This window comes from Camelus ferus, chromosome 29, assembly GCF_009834535.1.
Source record: "Camelus ferus isolate YT-003-E chromosome 29, BCGSAC_Cfer_1.0, whole genome shotgun sequence".
Lineage (NCBI taxonomy): Eukaryota > Metazoa > Chordata > Mammalia > Artiodactyla > Camelidae > Camelus > Camelus ferus.
This window is the reverse complement of record NC_045724.1, coordinates 6,925,331-6,943,362: the sequence shown is the minus strand read 5'-3', so window position 1 is coordinate 6,943,362 and position 18,032 is coordinate 6,925,331. Positions and strand designations below refer to the sequence as shown.

General features: G+C 43.3%; 1 long non-coding RNA gene across 2 annotated transcripts; it reads left to right on the top strand.

Moving 5' to 3' along the window:
- Positions 1–1,408: 1,408 nt before the first annotated feature.
- Positions 1,409–10,589, top strand: LOC116660474. 2 transcript variants are annotated; one of them, XR_004316021.1, is made up of 4 exons: positions 1,409–1,539; positions 4,447–4,671; positions 4,882–5,016; positions 10,120–10,589. It is a non-coding gene; the product is annotated as an uncharacterized LOC116660474 (long non-coding RNA). The 2 variants fall into 2 exon arrangements; XR_004316020.1 differs by lacking the exon at positions 10,120–10,589 and having other exon boundaries at positions 4,882–5,174.
- Positions 10,590–18,032: the final 7,443 nt, after the last annotated feature.

Below are 18,032 nucleotides of genomic sequence, written 5' to 3'. Positions count from 1 at the left end.
CACGTATGACAGTATTGCATAGAACTAAAGCCACACACACACAACTGCATGTAAAACTGGTAAAATCTGAGTAAGTTGGAGTGTATGAATGCCAATATCCTGGTTGTGATATTTACACATGGTACTAGATGTCACCACTGGGAAACTAGGCGAAGGGTACATGGGATCTCTCTGTGTTATTTCTTACAACTGCATGTGAACCTACAATGATCTCATAATAACCATTTTAAAAAAACGATTTCAGCAGCAGCGTCACCAACCCTACCTGGGTGTTCACCTGTGCCAGGTAGACCGTCCTAAATGCTCTTCTCTTCCTAAGGAAGAATGTGCCTATCATCACTCCATGGTTTCTGGAAAATTCTCCATTATACATTGGCATCAAATAACCACATCTGTTTATTGTGCGCTTTCTAAGTGGCCAGCCACTTTTCACAAATCATTCCATTAAACCTTCACAGCAAGTCTGGATGTATTATCTCCACTTTATTGATAAGAAAATGGAGGCGCAGAGAGGTCTTGTCCAAAATCATATAACCATCGTGAGCAGAACCAGTGGAGATGCTTAGATGGGTGGAGCCCAAAGCTACTACCCAGCCTCTGAGCTCTGCTGCCCCCAACGCGGAAACTCCAGACTCAAACAATCATTTAATTTCTCTCTGATGCTAAATGTTTTTCAGTCTCCTGGTGTCCACTGACTAGGCGTGAATCTGCTTTATTTTGCTGGGCTGTGTGACAGATACAGATCTTGCCTATTTATTTTGCAAAGCACACTCTGGGAACTTTCTTTGCTATGTTAATCTAGTCACTACTCAAGGCTTGGACAAGTTTTTTTTTTTTTTTTTTTCACTTACATGGTTCAGTACACACAGCGGCAATGCACTATTTAATGTTTAATAACATCATCACGATGATGGCAGTGACATTTTGCGTTGAGGGTCTGCAGGAAGCAATCAGCATCTCAAACATATAAGCTATCAACTCGTCCAGTTTCTCTCACCCCCGTGTCACTGCAGAGCACCTGGTGGGGTACTGAGGACTTAACTGGTTATCTCTCAGGCCCCCTAAGCGAGGGGGGAACATTCTATTTCTCCATTGCCCTATAATCCCAGAGACTAGACACGCGGAGTCAGAAGGAATTGCCGAAGTTAAGCAAAGAAATTCACAGCACCCTGCCGCAGGCCCCAGGTGACCACGTGGCTGCCTCCACGCTTCCTGTGGGTCCTCGCACACTTTCACTTTTCTCCTGGGGCGCCCGCCCACTCCGAGCGACTCCGCGTCCTGGTTTTCCCCGGGCTCCCTCCCGGCGGCAGCCGGCTGCGTGTAAACACGCCGGGCTGCGCGCAGGGCCGCGGTGATTGGAGGAGCGGCGCCTGGCCTCCCCGCCGCAGGGCCGCCGAGCTGTCAGTTACGCGTACAGTGCGGGCTAGATTTTGGCGCCACAGCTGGGAGTGAGGCTTTTGTTCCAAAACAAAAACAAGCGCCTGAATGGCAGGGCTGCCAGCGCCCAGCCTGGCGAGGCGGGCATAAAGGAGCTGCCTGGTGAGTGTTTGTGACCTGTCATTAGAGACAGCTCCCTCTGCTTCTAAATGATCACGTGGAGGCAAGGTGGCAAATTATGTTTGTCCCCACCACCACCCTGCTCAAGCCACCGAGGTGACTGTTAGACACCAGGCTCTAATAACCAGCCTGTGAGCTCAGGTGGGAACGCACCTGGGTGGTAATCCACAGTGTCTTTTCCAGCACTTTTTGCCTCCTCTGTCGAAGAACTTCTGTTTTCCCTCTGCAACTGGAAAGGCTGGCCTTCTGGCTGAAACAAGTTAAATGATGGATTCATTTATTCCAGGAAGACAAGCAAGGCATTGAATGTCATAATGCGGTTCGCCTGATTTGTGCTCTCTGGTTAAAAATACAGACAGTCAGTCTCTAGCATATGATTTGTTTGCTTTTTGCTAAGTTAGAACACATCCAGATCCAAGTTGTTACCTACTTTTGAGAAAATTCTTATGGGAAAATCTGAATCACAAACCAGACAGATTTAGGGGTGAATATTCTTATCTCAGAAAGGATCCTTCAAACTCCAAAAGCATTTAAAAGACTTGAACACTCCCCTACGCCCACCCCCTGCCAGCCTCCGGGGTAGGGGCAATATCTACCTCAGTCAGTGGTGCTGATTCATAAAGCATCACAATTAAAAATGTATTCCTTCTACTGTAGACTCAGTCTTGTTGGAATGAAAATGCTTTTGAGGAAATGATGAGGTTAAAAGGTAGTCATTTACACCTCAGTGTAAATGAGTTTAATCACTTCCTTCTTGAGAGCAGATTGTCAAGAAGGGAAGAGACTAGTTGCAACTGGGTTCCTGAAAAGAGACAGAGGAACAATAGGAATGGTAATAAAGGCAAAAAAAGAGTCTGGGGGCCTCAGAACATTGATGTTTGGGGCTTCACAATTCTAGGAAAAGGTAGCTTTTTAAAGAGAGTAGTTTTTTGGTTTTGGATTTTTTGGGGTTTTTTTTGGTATTTTGTTTGGCTTTTGTTTTTCTATCTGTCTGATAGAACTTTCTGTGGCAGTGGAAGCGTTCTATAGCCACACTGTTCCAATGTGGTAGCTACGAGCCAGATATGGTTACTGAGCACTTGAAATATGATTACTGTGACTGAGGAATTGAATTTTAAATTTTTTTTCATTTTAACAGTTGTGTGTGGGTAACGGCACCTCTATTAGGCCATGCAGCTTTGGAGCATTTGAAACATTGAATTTGCCCACAAATCTTCAGGAATAAAGAATTACATGAAGTTAGTGTGATGGCAGCTTCTCAGATGGCCCCCCAGTGACCCTGCCTCCCTGAGGAGACAGCCTCCTTTTGAGCAGAGGCTAGACCTGCCAGCATGCTTCTAACAAGAGAATATGGCGGCCCACTTCTGGCTTCTCTCCTCGGCATGGCTGCTTTGGGTACACTGCTCTCCACAGGGGTTAGGGCGGGCAGCCGGTGGTGACTCCATCAAGGCCCTGCTGCCAGCACCCTTCAGCTATGGGCCCCTTCAGGAACTCCCAGACTGGGCTTAAGTGAATGGCCGCCCTGCTCCTCCAGTGAAAGGCCAGCTTGGAAGGAAAGCCCACAGGGAAAAGTCTGCAAGATGAGTTGTGCTGCTGTCACAGGAAATGGACGCTGGATTACAGGCATGGCAGCTCAGGCAGCAGGAGAAGGTGCAGGAAGAAGAAAGGAGGCAGAAGAATGCTCTTAAACCCCACAGGGCCTCTACTGCAGAACCCACAGCCAAGTCAGTAAAAAGCTCTGGCTCCCTTCCCCAGCCTCTCTCCGGCTTTCTTTTCTATCACCTAGATGCATCATCCCAGCCAGAAGAAAGCCTTCATAAAACGTGCCCCATCTGTCTTCAGAGCCGAAAGGATAGACACCTGTAAGATCACTGCTTGGAAGGGCTGGCTCAGTGCCCTCATCCCCGGCTCCATTCCAGTCCAGCAGAACCCTGCTCTGGGGTATTTGCCCCTCGTTTGCAGGCCACAGGACTGGCCCACCTATGAGCAGTAGCTGCTCTGCGAACATGAAAAGGGGGAACACTTTTCCTGGTTTTATCCAGGCACTCAAGCTTTTAACAGCCCATACACAGCTCCGGCCACGTGCAGCAATGCATTTCATAAATGTTTTGATGATAAAGGAAAAAAAAGAGAATATGGCAAAAGTAGTGGGGTGTCACTTCCAAGGTCAGGTGAAAAAGAGACTGTGACTCTGGTCTGGAGCACACTCTATGGCTCTCTCACTCCTCTGATCTGAGGACAGCCAGTTGCCACTGTCATCAGCCGCCCTATGGGAGGTCCCTCTGGAAAGTAAGTGATGTCCCCAGTCAACAGCCAACAAGTGGCTGAGGCCTGAGGTCCAATACTCCTCAAGGGACTAACTGCTGTCAGCAGCCACAAGAGAGAGCTGGGGAGTGGCTTCTCTGCCATTAGAGCCTCGAGGTGACTGCAGCCCTGGCCGACACCTAGAGTGCAGCCTTGTGAGTCTTGGAGCTAAAGTCACCCAACTAAGCCATGATGAATTCCTGACCCACCCCCGAAAAAGTGAGCTAACAAATGTGTGTTGTCTTAAGTCACTACATTTGGGGGAAATTTATTACACAGCAATAGACTGTAATATGGTTAGGCCTATTTAAAATACATAGCTCAGTGGTAGAGCATTTGCTTAGCATGCATGAGGTCCTAGGTCCCAGTACCTTCACTAAAAAAAAAAATTTTTTTTAAATACATTTGTACTGGTTAGGGGATCATTAGATCCAGGAAACCTCCAAATATCAGTGTCTAATGCAATAAAATTTCTGTTCTTTTAAAAGCCCAATGTGGGTGGTCTTCTGATGGTCATTTTGGGGCTCAGCACCTTTTCAGTTTTGACTCTACCATTTTTAACTTAGAAATCTGTTTTTATTCCAGCCAACTAAAAGACGAAAATTGCAGAGTGGAGCCATGGGTGAGATGTTTTGGTGGGAGAACAGCCCTGGAGATGACGCATACCAGTTCTGCCCCTGTTCTGCTGGCCAGACCTCAGTCAAATGATCCCACTGAACCATCAGTCAGACTGGGAGGCCTGATCTGTGTCCAGGGTGAAGGAGGAGCAGGTTCGGGGACCTTTGGCACGACACAGCATGCTTTAGGGTGGTAAGCTCCTTGACCAAAACAAGCCTTTTCATGCCTGGCCAGACCCCATGATGGTGCAGACAAGACCTCTTCACACACAACAGGGCATGGTGATGACAGAATGGGAAAGAGACTGATTGTGCTCCCTAGCTCACGAAGTTGTCAGAATGTTCTAGTCCTCTAAGTGTCCATGAGTTAGCCCAAAGTTAACCGAATCAAAATGGTTTCTAGGAAGGCCAGGCCACAATTTTGGAAATGATGATGGAAAACACGTCGGTGCATGTTCAGAGGGGATTTCCGAACTCCAGAGTGGGAGCCGGGATGGAATTCCATGAGCTGAGGCATTCCTCAGATGTGATTCCAAAGGTACTGTCAAGTCTCTCATTGCTTCTGAGACCAGCTCGGATTTTCCGGCTGCTGCTCCCAATGTGACCATCAGTCCTAAGGGGTATAGATAAAGGAAAGGAAAGAAAAGATGACTTTGATTGATTTTTGTGGCTTTAGAACATATTTTTTTTGTACAATTTTATTTATTTTGTGGGGGAAGGTAATTAGATTTATTTATTTATTTTTAGATGGAGGGACTGGGGATTGAACCCAGGATCTCATGTGTTGCTAAGCATGCACTCTACCACTGAGCTATACCCTCTGCCTGATTTCTGCGGCTTTAAATTGAGGAGCTGTCACTCTTGTATCAATACATTTTTAAAAAAATATCACCCCTCCTCTCACCTCCCTGCACCCTTCCACCTACCTCCCCCTTAACCTGGTAGCTTGTCCCCAACAACTGAGTCAGTGAAGATGAGGTTGTTAACTGAAGTAGTCACATAACCAAGAAAGAAAGAAAGGAAGGAAGGAAAGAAGGAAGAAAGGGAAGGAGGTTAAAACAAAGAAAGAAATTAAAAAAAAAATAAAAAGAAAGAATGAAAAGAAAGAGAAGAATGTATGGGGCATATCTGAAGGCAGATTTCCCGGGTGCTAATGGCGCTCAGGCTCCTCCGAGGCTGAGGGCGCTCCTCCAGCCAGAAGCCAGAGAAGCAGCTGCTCCAGCACATGCTCAAGGCTGGGAGTCCTGCCCTAGTCTGGGCTTCCTCTGTGATACAGAATTTTTAACAGCTTTATTGAGATATGATACACAGAACATGAAACAAACGCATTAATTTAAATGTGAATTTAGTATATTCACAGAGTTGTGCAACCATCACCACATCTAACTTCCGTACGTTTTCATCAAAAGAAACCCTGAACCCATTAGCATTCAGTCTCTCCCTATTCCTGACCCAACACCCTTAACGCAGGCAACCACAAATCTACTTTCTGTTTCTATAGACTTGTCCATTCTGGGCATTTCACGTAACAGGAGTCATATAACATATGCTTTTTTTGTGACTGGCTTTTGTCATTTAGCGTAAAGTTGTCAAGGTTCACCTATGTTGCGGCATGCTTCAGAAGCTTACTTCTTTTCACTGATGAATAATAGTCCGTGGTATGGCTATACCACATTTTCTTTATGCGGTCATCACTCATTGGGCATTTGGATTGATTGTATTTACTTTTGTGTCTATTTAGTATACACCCTGCCAGTGGTCCCAGAGTTGTGGGCGGGATTGGCAGAATGCCAGACTAGCTTCGTATCCACCTGGCCTCTTGTAACAACTTGCCTCCGGAAGTTGTCAGGGAGCATGAGGGCTTTTGTTTTGATCCCTGGAGAAGGATCTGAAACTGAGGCTGCTCTGTGCCCTGGTCAGGGTACACTAAGACCCAGGCTTCCAGGTGGCTTCCCTCTACCCCAGGACCAGCCCAATGTGGATAGGATATTGAGGGAGAGTGAAAGGACCTGACCTAACCCAGCCAGCTGCTAGGGAGCCACGCCAACTCTGATCAAAACGCCAAAGTTCTCCGAGGGCTTGCTCTAGCAAGAAACCCTGCCTGAGCAAGAAACTGGAGGAAGATGTAACTGCGGCTTTCCTCATAGCTGTAAGACATTTTTCTAAACTGTCAATTTTTTTTTTTTAAAGTGTGGTCAACTGTGCTAAAGGAAAGGCTGGATTATCCTTCTACTTTTTCAATAGAAACACATTACAAAATTATTTTCATAAGAAGAAATAATAAGAGTACAGAGAGAGGAGTGATGTCAGTGAAACTGGTAAAGAGTGCCAACATGCTTCTCCATAAAAGCAAAGAAAAACCTGGCAAAAATGGTCAGAATCAACTTTTTCACAACTCTGGAAACTAACTAAGGGCTTGCAGTAATCGGGGAGTGCTTATTCAAGGAAAATAGTGCATCTCAGTAAGAACAGTCAGCTTTGCAGCATTTTAATCTAGCCTGGGCCCCAATCCCACATCCCAGCTCAGAGGTAGCCTTGAAAAGACAGCCTGCTTTTCCAGTACCAGAGGGACAGAATGGACCTTATTTACAAAGAACTGTAATTTTTTTCTTTTTATCTGGTGACTCCATGGAAGATATCAAAACATTTGTCTTTATTTGCCCTGATTTGGAAGTGGACCAGTTCAAAAGCTACTGGGAAGGAGTGGGGCATTTGTCCAAAGTATTTACAGGCAAATATTTTAGTTGTTGCTGCCTGAGGCTATAGATAACAGTCAGTATAAACCACAAAGCTTGGGACGAAAGGCTGGGAAGTGAGATGTCCTTAAAGGCTCTGAAAACACACACATATTCCTGGGAATCTAGAATGCCATGGGTGCTCAGGAACAACATGAGAAAGCTCTAGGATCTGACCTCTGGCTGACCTTGAGACTCTGCATCAGGAGAGGGCGAAGGCTAAGGCAGAGCTGTGAACTGCCAGGCTGAGTGATGACGACACGCCCACCCCACATACACAGAGCCCCTTGACCAAAATTTTGAAATATTTTTGGTATCAGGCATTTTTACGGAAATAATCTGTCCAATCATTAGCTGACCACTAATCTAACAGAACAGTGACTTCAATGGCCACGTATGGCAAAGAATACAGGCTTTTCAGAATTAGTTCATGAAAGTCATTATATAAATAAACAACAATAATTAAAATAAACAGCAAACAATAAACCTTGAAAAGAGAAGACAACCTAATTTCCAGAGTTGGCCACATTATAATATTCAAAGTGTTTGCTTTTCAACTAAAAATTATGAAAATGCAAAGAAAAAAAAGAATATATGATGCAAACACAGGAAAAATAAAAATTAGTAGAAGCTGTCCCTGAGGAGGTCCAGACATTGGACTTACTAGTAAAAGACTTTAAATGAACCACATGAAATATGTTCAAAGAGCTAAGGCAAACCATATCTGAAGGACTAAAGGAAAGTATCAGAATGATGTCTTACCAAATAAAGAATATCAATAAAAAGAAAGTATATTTTTAAGGGGTCAAATAGAAATTCTAGAGCTGAAAAGTACAATAACTAAAATTAAAAATTTACCAGAGTTGTTCAACAGCAGATTTGAGCAGGTAGAAGAATCAACAACTTGCAGAAAGGTCAATTGAGATTATCCAGCCTGAGGAAAAAAAGAAAAAAGAATGAAGTAAAAAATGAATAAAGTCTTAGGAACCTGTGGGACACCATCATAGGCATAAGGCCAGTCCTAGAAGGAGAGGAAAAAGAGGAAGGAGGAGAGAAATGTTTGAAGAACTAATGGCAGAAAACTAAAATTTGATAAAAAGCATACTCTACACATCCAAGAATCTCAATAAACTCCAAGTAGGATAAACTCAAAGAGATCCACAATGATCCACGTTATAATCAAACTATCGAAAGACAAAAACAAAGAATCTTGAGTGCACAGAGAGAAAAATGACTCATCACCTCCAAGGGCACCTTAATAAGATAAACAGCTGATTTTTTTTATCAGAAACCATGGAGGCCAGGAAGTAGCAGAACAAGGCACTTGAAGTGCTCAAGGAGAAAAAAAGTCAATGAAAAATGTCTGATAAAAGTATCTTTTAAAAATGAAGAGAAATAAAGATATTCCCAGGTAAACAAAAAGAGAGTTTGTTGCTACCAGACTCATCTTACAAGAAATGCTGAAGAAAGTCCTTAGGCTGAAACAAAAGGACACTAGATGCTAATTCGTAGCCATATGAAGCAAAAAGTTCTCCAATAAAGTTAACTAAATGAGTAAACATAAAATACAGTATGGCTACATTTTTTGTTTGCAACTAAATTTTTTTCTATCTGATTTAAAGACAACTGCATAAAGCGGTATTTATCAATCCATCCCGATGGGCACACAGTGTACACGGATATAACATGCAGTTAGCAGTAAGAGCAACAGAGGAAGGAAAACTGAGCAATGCGGGAGCGAATATTTGGCATACTGTAATTAAGCTGGTATTAATCTGAACTAGATTGTTATACATTTAGAGGTTAATTGTAATCCCCAGGGCAACCATTAGGAAAAGAACTCAAAAATATGTAGTGGAAGGAATGACAAAGAATTAAAATGGCACACTAAAAAATATATATTTAACCAAAAAAAAGGGCAGTAATGCAGGAATTGAGGGCCAAAAATATATATAAGACATATAGAAAGCAAATAGCAAAATGGCAGGAATTCTTCCTTACAATGTAAATGAATTCAACCTTCCAATTAAAAAAAAAACCAAATTGATAAAATGGATTTAAAAAGATCCAATTATACGATGTCTTACAAGACTCATTTTAGATTCAAAGATTACAAATAGGTTGAAAAGGTAAACCTACAGAGACAGAGAGGAGATTGCCAGAGCAGACTTGTGGAGGGGAAAGTGGAAAATAATTGCTTAATGGGTATGGGGTTTCTTTGTGGGGTGATGAATATGTTCTGGAACTAGATAGAAGTGATGGTTGCACAACATTGAGAATGTACTAAGTCCCACTTGAACTGTTCACTTTAAAGTGGTTAATTTCATGTGATTTGAGTTTCACTGAAATAATTTTTTTAAAAAGAAATACAGAACTGTTACAAGCTTACAACATGAATGAATCTTTAAAGTGTTGTGCTAAGTGAAAGAAAGCGGACACAAAAGACCACACATACTGTATGATAAAATTTATATGAAATGCCCAGGATAGGCAAATCCATAGGGACAGAAAGCAGATTAGTGTTTGCAGGGGAGAGGGACACCGGGAATTGGGACTGACTACTAATGGTGACAGAGATTTTAGGGGACTGATAGAAATGTTTTGCAATTAGATAGTGATGGTTGCACGACATAGTGAATATACAAGAAAATACTGAACTGTATGCTTTCAAACTGTGAACTTTATGGTATATAACTTTTGTCTCAATTTTTAAAAAGTATCAGAGAACAGACATAGGGGAAAAGAGTTGTAGAGGTGTGTCAGCCAGTTAATTCATAACAGTGATTATAAAATTATTATGCCATTTTTCTGAATTTTGTGATGCTTTCCAGCTTTTAAAAATTTTTTTTTATTTATTTCTTTGATCAGGGGAGGTAATTAGGCTTCTTATTTGTTTATTTTAACAGAAGCACTGAGGATTGAACCCAGGACCTCGTGCATACAAAGCATGTATTCTACCACTTGAGCTGTCCCCCTGCCCGCTTTTCAGCTTTTTATTATTTGTAGTTTGTTGTGATGTCTTCTCTCACTCCAAATGAGTATTTATTTTGGTATCTATTTTCTGTTTTTTTCCTCTTTCCTAAGAAGGCTCTTGAAGTTAATTAAACTTCAGGTCCCACAAAACCAGAAACTCAGCCCCCCGTTGCTCTACAAGATTAAGGAATTCTGTCACCAAGCAAGCTGTGCAGTTTCCAGGGGAGTCACTGCCGACTCCTCCACATCTCTCTACCCTGACCCATTGGTCCCTCACTCTCCGGGGATGCCCTTCTGTCCCCATCACTTACACCGCCACTGCCTTCATCCGGATTTATAGAGCCAGGCAGACTCTGGCAATCACCTACCTGTTCTCCAGTTTCACAAACCACTGCCTCCAATCGTCCTCCAAATGGCTGCCAGGGAAAATCTTGCCGAAACACATATTCTCTCCTTTCTTCCCTTCTCATCTCTACCAAGAAGCCTTCCAAGGTTCTTTATCTGTAGGATAAAGAACACATTCCTGAACAGGCCCCAGCCTGTCTTTCCAGACCCATCTCATAGTCTTTCCCTCATTAAAACATGTCTCTGCATCACGACTCATGCCCAACTCTTCCCTGTTCTCCAAACTCCCAAGTTTTCCATGTCTCTTCTTATCTCCTGTGCAGTTCTTCTCCCGCCCAGGGTAACCTCCCTCCTCTTCTCGGGGAGTTCTTCATCTGTCTGTACTTAGCTCAGGTGTTGTTTCTACAAGGTTTCCCAGTGCCCTCTGCGGCTTTTCTCATCTCTGTTTGTACTTACTGGTACAGATACACATGCATTCTACGCATTCACCTGTTTACAAATCACCTCAACATTTTGAACTATTTCCCTATATGTGTGTGTGTGTGTGTCTCTGTGTTTGTGTGTGTGTATTATGTATATATAATATATATATTACTGTATGTATATAAAACATACAAATGTTTTAAATTTGTTTCCTAAAGAATTAGGGGTCTATCAACATACCTAAGGCAGGGATAGCATCTTATCTATTTAAAAAATATTTTCCTTGGTAGTTACTGCATTTTCTGCATACAGTATGCACTTACCCACGTGCCAGGCATTGATATCATGGAGTAAATGCTTTCTGAATGTAACTGAATTACAAGTATCTATATACATGTGTGTGTATTTAATAGTTCTTTTCCTTAAGGACTTTAGATATCGAATAAAGAAACAAGCGCACGAGCACAATGAAGGCTACTAGTATTATAACTCAGTGTCAAGCACTATACTGCAGGCCAGTGAAATGGGAGGTGAAGAGCCTTGAGACTCCTAACGCAGGGAGAGAATTTTAAGATTTTCAAGGGGAGACAAGGGAATTATTTGATTCCGGTGGGATGCATTTGAGTAATTTAGCATTTTCTTTGGGTGTATGATCTTCTTGTACTGAGATGAAAGACATACAGGAATTTAAGAACTTTTACGACCCCAGTGAAAGTTCCCTCCCGCCAAACGGCAACATCATTTTGCAAGGGAGAGGGAAATGGGGACCCAGCTAGGTACACTGAGTCCATTTGTGGAACCAAAATAAAAGGAAGCGCATTTCGTTTTCCTCCCAGGGGAGGTGGCAGGCAGGACTTTGCCAAGAACTCAGTGATGGGTTAGGAGAAAGTAGAAGACACCTTCCTCACCTTGTTTTGCTGGACTAGAATTCCCAGAAGACTGCAAAAAACAAGACAAACTTACACTCTATTTCTTTGTGTGGGAGGAGGAGGGGAAAGTCACCTCTCTTCTGGTACGCTGACGCAAAGGAGATTTGTAAGCTCCTTGGGGAGGCATGTGGCTTACTTACTACGCATATTTTAATTTATCTTAATGTCTTCGGCTTTCTTCTTTTCTCTCTCTCTGTGATGAGTCTGCTTTGGAAGGCTTGCTCGGATGCTTTTCCCCTTCCTTTCTTGCTCGCGACCCAAAGCCTGCCTGTGCCCAGCACCCAAGCACCGCAGAGACACTTCGGGAGGACTTGACTCTGCCTGAGAGTATGAAGGATGACGTACCAAGAGGAGAAGATACTCTCTGTTCTGGAAGAACCGCTCTTTAATGGGGGGACTAAATATAAATCATGAGATGAACCAAGGGAAGTATTTTGGGTATTTAACAGAAAATCTCAAACCACAGCAAAATAAGTGACTTTGACACTTTGTTCCTTTTTTCCTTCCTTCAGCAAACCACTGAGTGTGGGCTATGTGGCTGGCACTGGGCTAAGCATTTGAATGACACTGATGGATAAGTACCCAAAGGAGGGAGACTCAAAGAATCGTGCAAGTAAATGTAAAGTGTCACTGTGTGCTCAGAAGAGAAGTTAGGGCTGGAGTGGGGTGGGTGGGGTGGGGTGGAGGCACTCTTAGGTAAAGAGGACCTCCCAAGCCAAAGCCCTGCAGCCAGAGGACACGGCCAGTTGGTAAGATTAAAAGAAGGCCAGTGTGGCCATGACAAGATTTGAGTTTTTAAGAACTCACTCTGGTTGCCTAGAGACAGGAGCCAACGTTGATGGAGAGAATTCTTCGGGAGGACATGGGATGGCTCACAGGACCCCAAGTCTGGAAGCACAGCTGGGCCTCAAGGGAGCCTGGAGCCTGGCCTAGAAAGCTTCTCTCTCTCTGTCTGTCTCTGTGTCTCTCTCTCCTTCACATTCTTTCCCTGCTCCTTCCCGTGCCTGCATTCCTCTTTGCTGTCCCTGCACCCCAGATTGGACTTTACCTGATCTTCCAGTTCAAAGACCCAGGGGAGACCAAGGAGATTGCCTAGAAGCTCTGTGCACCCCCTGCCCCTCCCTTGTGGATTCCTTGCTGAGTTAGTTGAGGCGCAGAAGCATGTGGGTGTGTCACATGTGGATTTAGTGTCTCACCCCCAGAGTGCTCAGGGAAGGGAATTTTCACTAATATGTAATGGCCCAACTCCATGTTCTTCTGCAGTGACCAAACAGATTTTAAAAACAGATATGAGGGGTGGCAGTCCATTACCCTGACAGAACAACCATCATTCACTTGACAAACGTATTAACTGTGTACTAGGTAATATGTACTAGGCACTGTGACTGGTCTTGGGGAAACAAAAACAGTCCGGGACCTCAAGCTGCTCATAACCTAGGTGGGAGGCAGGCACATTAACCAACAGAACTTTACATCCTTGAGCACTTTGCAGAATACTTCTTGTCTTCAGTTCAATTTAACTCAATTCAGTTACCAGATTACAGGCACCATGAGAGGGAATACAAAGATAAATGCCTGGACTCTAGCCCCAAGGAGTTCAGAGTCTAGGAGGGAAAACAGACATATCAACAAATATAACAGTGCAGAGTGATAAGTCAGCGCTTGAAGTATGTGAAAACTTCACAGGCAGGAAAGAGAAGGGAGTGGTTATCCCCATCCTCCAAATCCCCACCCCCACCTGGACAGAGTAATTGCTAAAGTAGTCGGGGAAGAGGTGACACCTACTCTGTGCTTTGGAGGTTGCTCGGGCAGTGGATTGGGGCACAAAGACATAGCCTGATGTTGCTGGAGGATGAAGTGACGACGGTGGGGGTGAGTGGATGAGAAGGTACGGAAGGCAGCAATGTGAGAGGCTTTATGTACCCTGATCAGGAATTATACAAGTTATGGGGAGCTCCAAAAGACCACAGCAGGTAGAGAAATGTTGAATGGTGCAGGAGCATGGAGGATGGAGGGCCGTGCTAGAGGCAGAGGGACAATCTGGAAGGCTATGACCAGATTCCAGACAAGAGGTGATGAGGGCTTAAGGCAAGTCCATGGCATTGGGGATGGAGTAGAGAGGCTACACACACATGCAGGAAAACTGTATAGATGATGATGCTACCGGCAGAGAGAGATTCTAGAAAGACAAGGGACCATGGGAAGAAGAGAAAAGGACATTATTTAAGTTGGAGGTAATTAAGAAAGATTGAAGTGGAGATTTTCAGAAAAAAAAAAAGTTGGGTATACATGTCTGGAGCAGGAGGAAAAAGCAGAAGTGAAATGTAAATATGAAATCTTCTGGAATGGAGATGTCAGAACCAATGGAGAGGTTGAAATCTCCTAAGCAAAGAAGATAGGAGAACCCAAGGCAGGACTCAGTCTCTCACAGGATCGGTAGATACAACGGTTATGGGAAAGATTTGTAAACTAGGAGGGAGAGGGGTTCCTAAAATGGAGAGGATTTCAAAGAAAAAGTGGGCAAAAGTATCAGTTGCTATTACAGAGGGACTAAGAAAGCCTCGGTGAGGATTTGGCAATTAGGAAACTGCTGGAAATCTTTGCCTGCGTTGTTGGGAATGGGAAGCCAGGGTTGGAGGTGAAGAAGTGGGGTGTGAGTCGAGATGACTCCATCAAGAAGCTTGACTGTGAAGGCACGGAGAAGAAAAAGGTCAGTAGTTAGAAAGGGGCACTGGGTTTTGGGAAGGGTTTTATGCTTCAGAATCTTGAACATGTTTATAGATTGAGGAGAAAGAGCCTGCTGAAGGGGAAACTGAAAAGGGAGAGGCTCCCAGAGGGACAGAAGGGGATGGATTCTGAAACACAGTTGGAGACATTAATCTTCAACAAAAGGAAAAAACGCATCTTCCTTTGAAATTGTCAGAATGACAATGGATGTAAGAAGGTTTTGCGCGTGCGCGCACGCATACGTGTGCGTGTGTGTGTGTGTGTGCAAGGAAATTTTAGAAACTTTCAGCCTGATGGCTTCCATTACTCGAGTAAGAAGAAAGCCATTTTCAAGGCTGAAGGATCAGGAAAGGAGATAGGCACTGAAGCGCAGACAATATTTTTTTTATCTGCTGTGGACATTGGAGTGATGGAACTTACAAGGTGGAGCTCACTGGGCATTGAAACCACTGGAGAGAGCATAGGTTAGTGGAGACAGCCATCCAGAGGTTCAAATGCCTTGTTCATCTCCCACTGCCAAACCCAGGTCTGACACACCTTTGAGCAGGTCACCTAATTCATAGAAGCTCAGAGAGATTTTATGTGTTAAGTACTCAAGTTAATAAAGTAATATAAAACTAATGCAAAAAGAGGAAGGTAAAAATCACTGAATCCGTGGACTCTGCCAGTGGTGACAGAAGGCAGGTTTTCCAGCATTAGACGAATGCTGTCTAGCTGTTCGGGCTTCATTGAAGGCAAGACAATAGAAAATGGGCTTAAATTGCAGCCAAGTGTCAGGAAAGAATGATGTTCTAAGTAAGGGCTCTAAGAGAGGGCAGAGAGTAACCTGCCTTTGGGATCGATTCTTAGGAATAAATCTGCCTCAAGTGGTTCTGACTCCGTCCTCAGAATGGTTTATTTGGATTTTCTGCATTTCCTTTTAGCTCTATGCCAGAGTTTGATGTTAAGCAAAAAATAATATATAGTTAGCACACCCCATACAATGGAGACAGCACATGGTATGTTGTTTATCTTTGCTTTACTTTTTATCTTATTCTCTTCTCTAATGGGTGCATTACAAGTAGCTACTATGTAAAAATAATCTGGACATTAAAGTTAAATAAATCATATGTAATTATTAATTGTGTCATAGCCCCATCAAAAAAAAAAAAAAAAAAGAGAGAGAGAGAGAGAGAGAGATTCAAAACCTCCAATCCTCTATCCTGCCTTGTTGGTTATCTCTAGCTTGATTAAAGGGAATGATACTCATTTGTAAATGCATTTGGCAAACTTACCCTGCTATTGTTTCCATTATTTTGCAAATTACAGACATTGAGATGAAGGCTCTGTAATTTCCTAGCGTTCCCTTTATTCCTGCTTGGAAAACTGGTATTGCCCTGGCATACTTCCACTTTGCTGTTATTTCATTTGAATGCAGCAAATTCTTTATTATGATTAACAAAGACTTCAGCTCCAGTCCTCTTTGAATATCAGTCTGCTCTTGGAGATGAGTTGATTTTGAGCCCTGCTGTCTCCTTGAATCTCTCTGCTTTCCTGATCTCAAAGATGTTCAACAACAGACACCCATGTATTCCGAAATAACATGTTTTTTTGTGTGTTCTCCCTTTTGAATTTGTTATGTGTTTAGTAATTTTACCATCGTCTGGAACTTTTTTCTCTTGTTTTCAATTGTCTGATTCTAAATGCCTCCTTCACTCACTACTTAAAAGACAGAAAATATTCAGGCAGTTGGGTTTGGTAATCTTGCTGTTTTTAAGCTCCTTTCTCTTTTCATTTTTTCAGTTTTCCTTTTTCCTCATACACACATCTCTTAAGGTTTTACAATATTTTGTAAGCAGTCTTGATACCAGTCACTTTGAGGCATTTCGAATATACAGATGGTTTTCCTTGACCACTGTATATTTCTAATTCATTTGTTAATCATTGCACTGGAATCACTGTTTCCCCAAATCAGGCTCTTTCTTCTTAAATCTTACCTGGATGTCCACCCAATATAATACCCCTGCAGTAGTTCCCACACTGAGAAGGTACTAATTAAATATTTGTCTCCTAAGACCAGTCTTATTGTTACTTGAAAAGTGGGTTCGCCTCTTGGTGGGTGGTGAGCCAAAAAACCCCCCCAAGACCAAAAAAACAAAAACAAAAACAAAAAAACCCCAAACCAAAAAGCCAACCAAGCCAAAGAAGGAAGGATTTATTACTTGCAGCTGTAAGAACACCACACCAGGATCTTTCCCAAAGCAGTATCTCTTGGAGGATCAAAATTGGGGAAGTTTTAAGCTAAGGGTACATGCATATTCATGAAGGGGCTTGAACAGAGAACAATTCAGCATACAGTTGGGGCAAAGGTCGCCAGAGTCCAAGCTTTAGTGGACTGAAGTCACGAGTTGATTGTACATCCCAGGAGGAGGAACTAGGACTCCGTTTTATCACTGAACTGTTGTTTCTTGATTGCTTTTCCTTTGTTCCTGCACTCCCTCACTTGCCTTAAGGTCATAAATTACTGAGACTTGTTCAAGGATAAGCATTATGGCCAGGTTTAGATCACAAAATGGCTTAGATGGAAAATAACTTCTCTTGTGTCAAGAAGGCTATGCCTGGATCTCTTTTTCCAGGGACCCCCTACCCTATCTGTCTGCTTACAAAATTTAGAAAGAACCACATTCAGAGGGCTCTTCTAGACCACAGGGTTTGGTGGAAGATGCTGGAACAAAAACAGGTGCATGACTGACTTGGAGGCTCATCTTCCACGATTAGACATCAATGTACGGAGTTCTCTTAACCTTCTTTCCCCTCATCTTCTCTTGCCTTATTTTCCCCCTCCTCCATCTTCAGTCACCCCTCATTGCTTTAACTCAGCTGTGCTGAGGAGAGGATAGATGAGGTCCCCTTTGTCATACTGGGTAGGTAGCGTTGCTGGAGAATAGGTTCTTGTCTCATGCAAAAACAAATTCAAGAGAGGGGCATCATAAAGCGAAGTACGTTTATTCAGAGAGATACACACTCCATAGACAGAATGCGGACCCTCTCAAAAGGTGAGAGGGAAAGAGGCCATGAAGCGTGGGGTTGTTAGTGTTCATGGGCTGGGTAATTTCATATGCTAATGAGTAGGAGGATTACTCCAGCTATGTTGGGGAAGGGGCAGAGATTGCCAGGAATTGGGCCCCACCCACTTTGGGGCCTTTTACAATCAGCCTGGGAACTGACATGGCACCTGGGGGAGTGTCATTTACCATGCTAATGTATTACAATGAGAGTATAATGAGGCTTAAGGTCTACTGGAAGCTGAGTCCTGTGCCATCTTGGTTCTAGCCAATTTGTCTCGTCTTCAATTGCTGTGTCATCCCTGCAGTGGTTGCGTCCTGCTCACGTCCCTCCTGTCTCAGTAGCATTGTGGAAAATGAAGATACTCTCAGCACCAA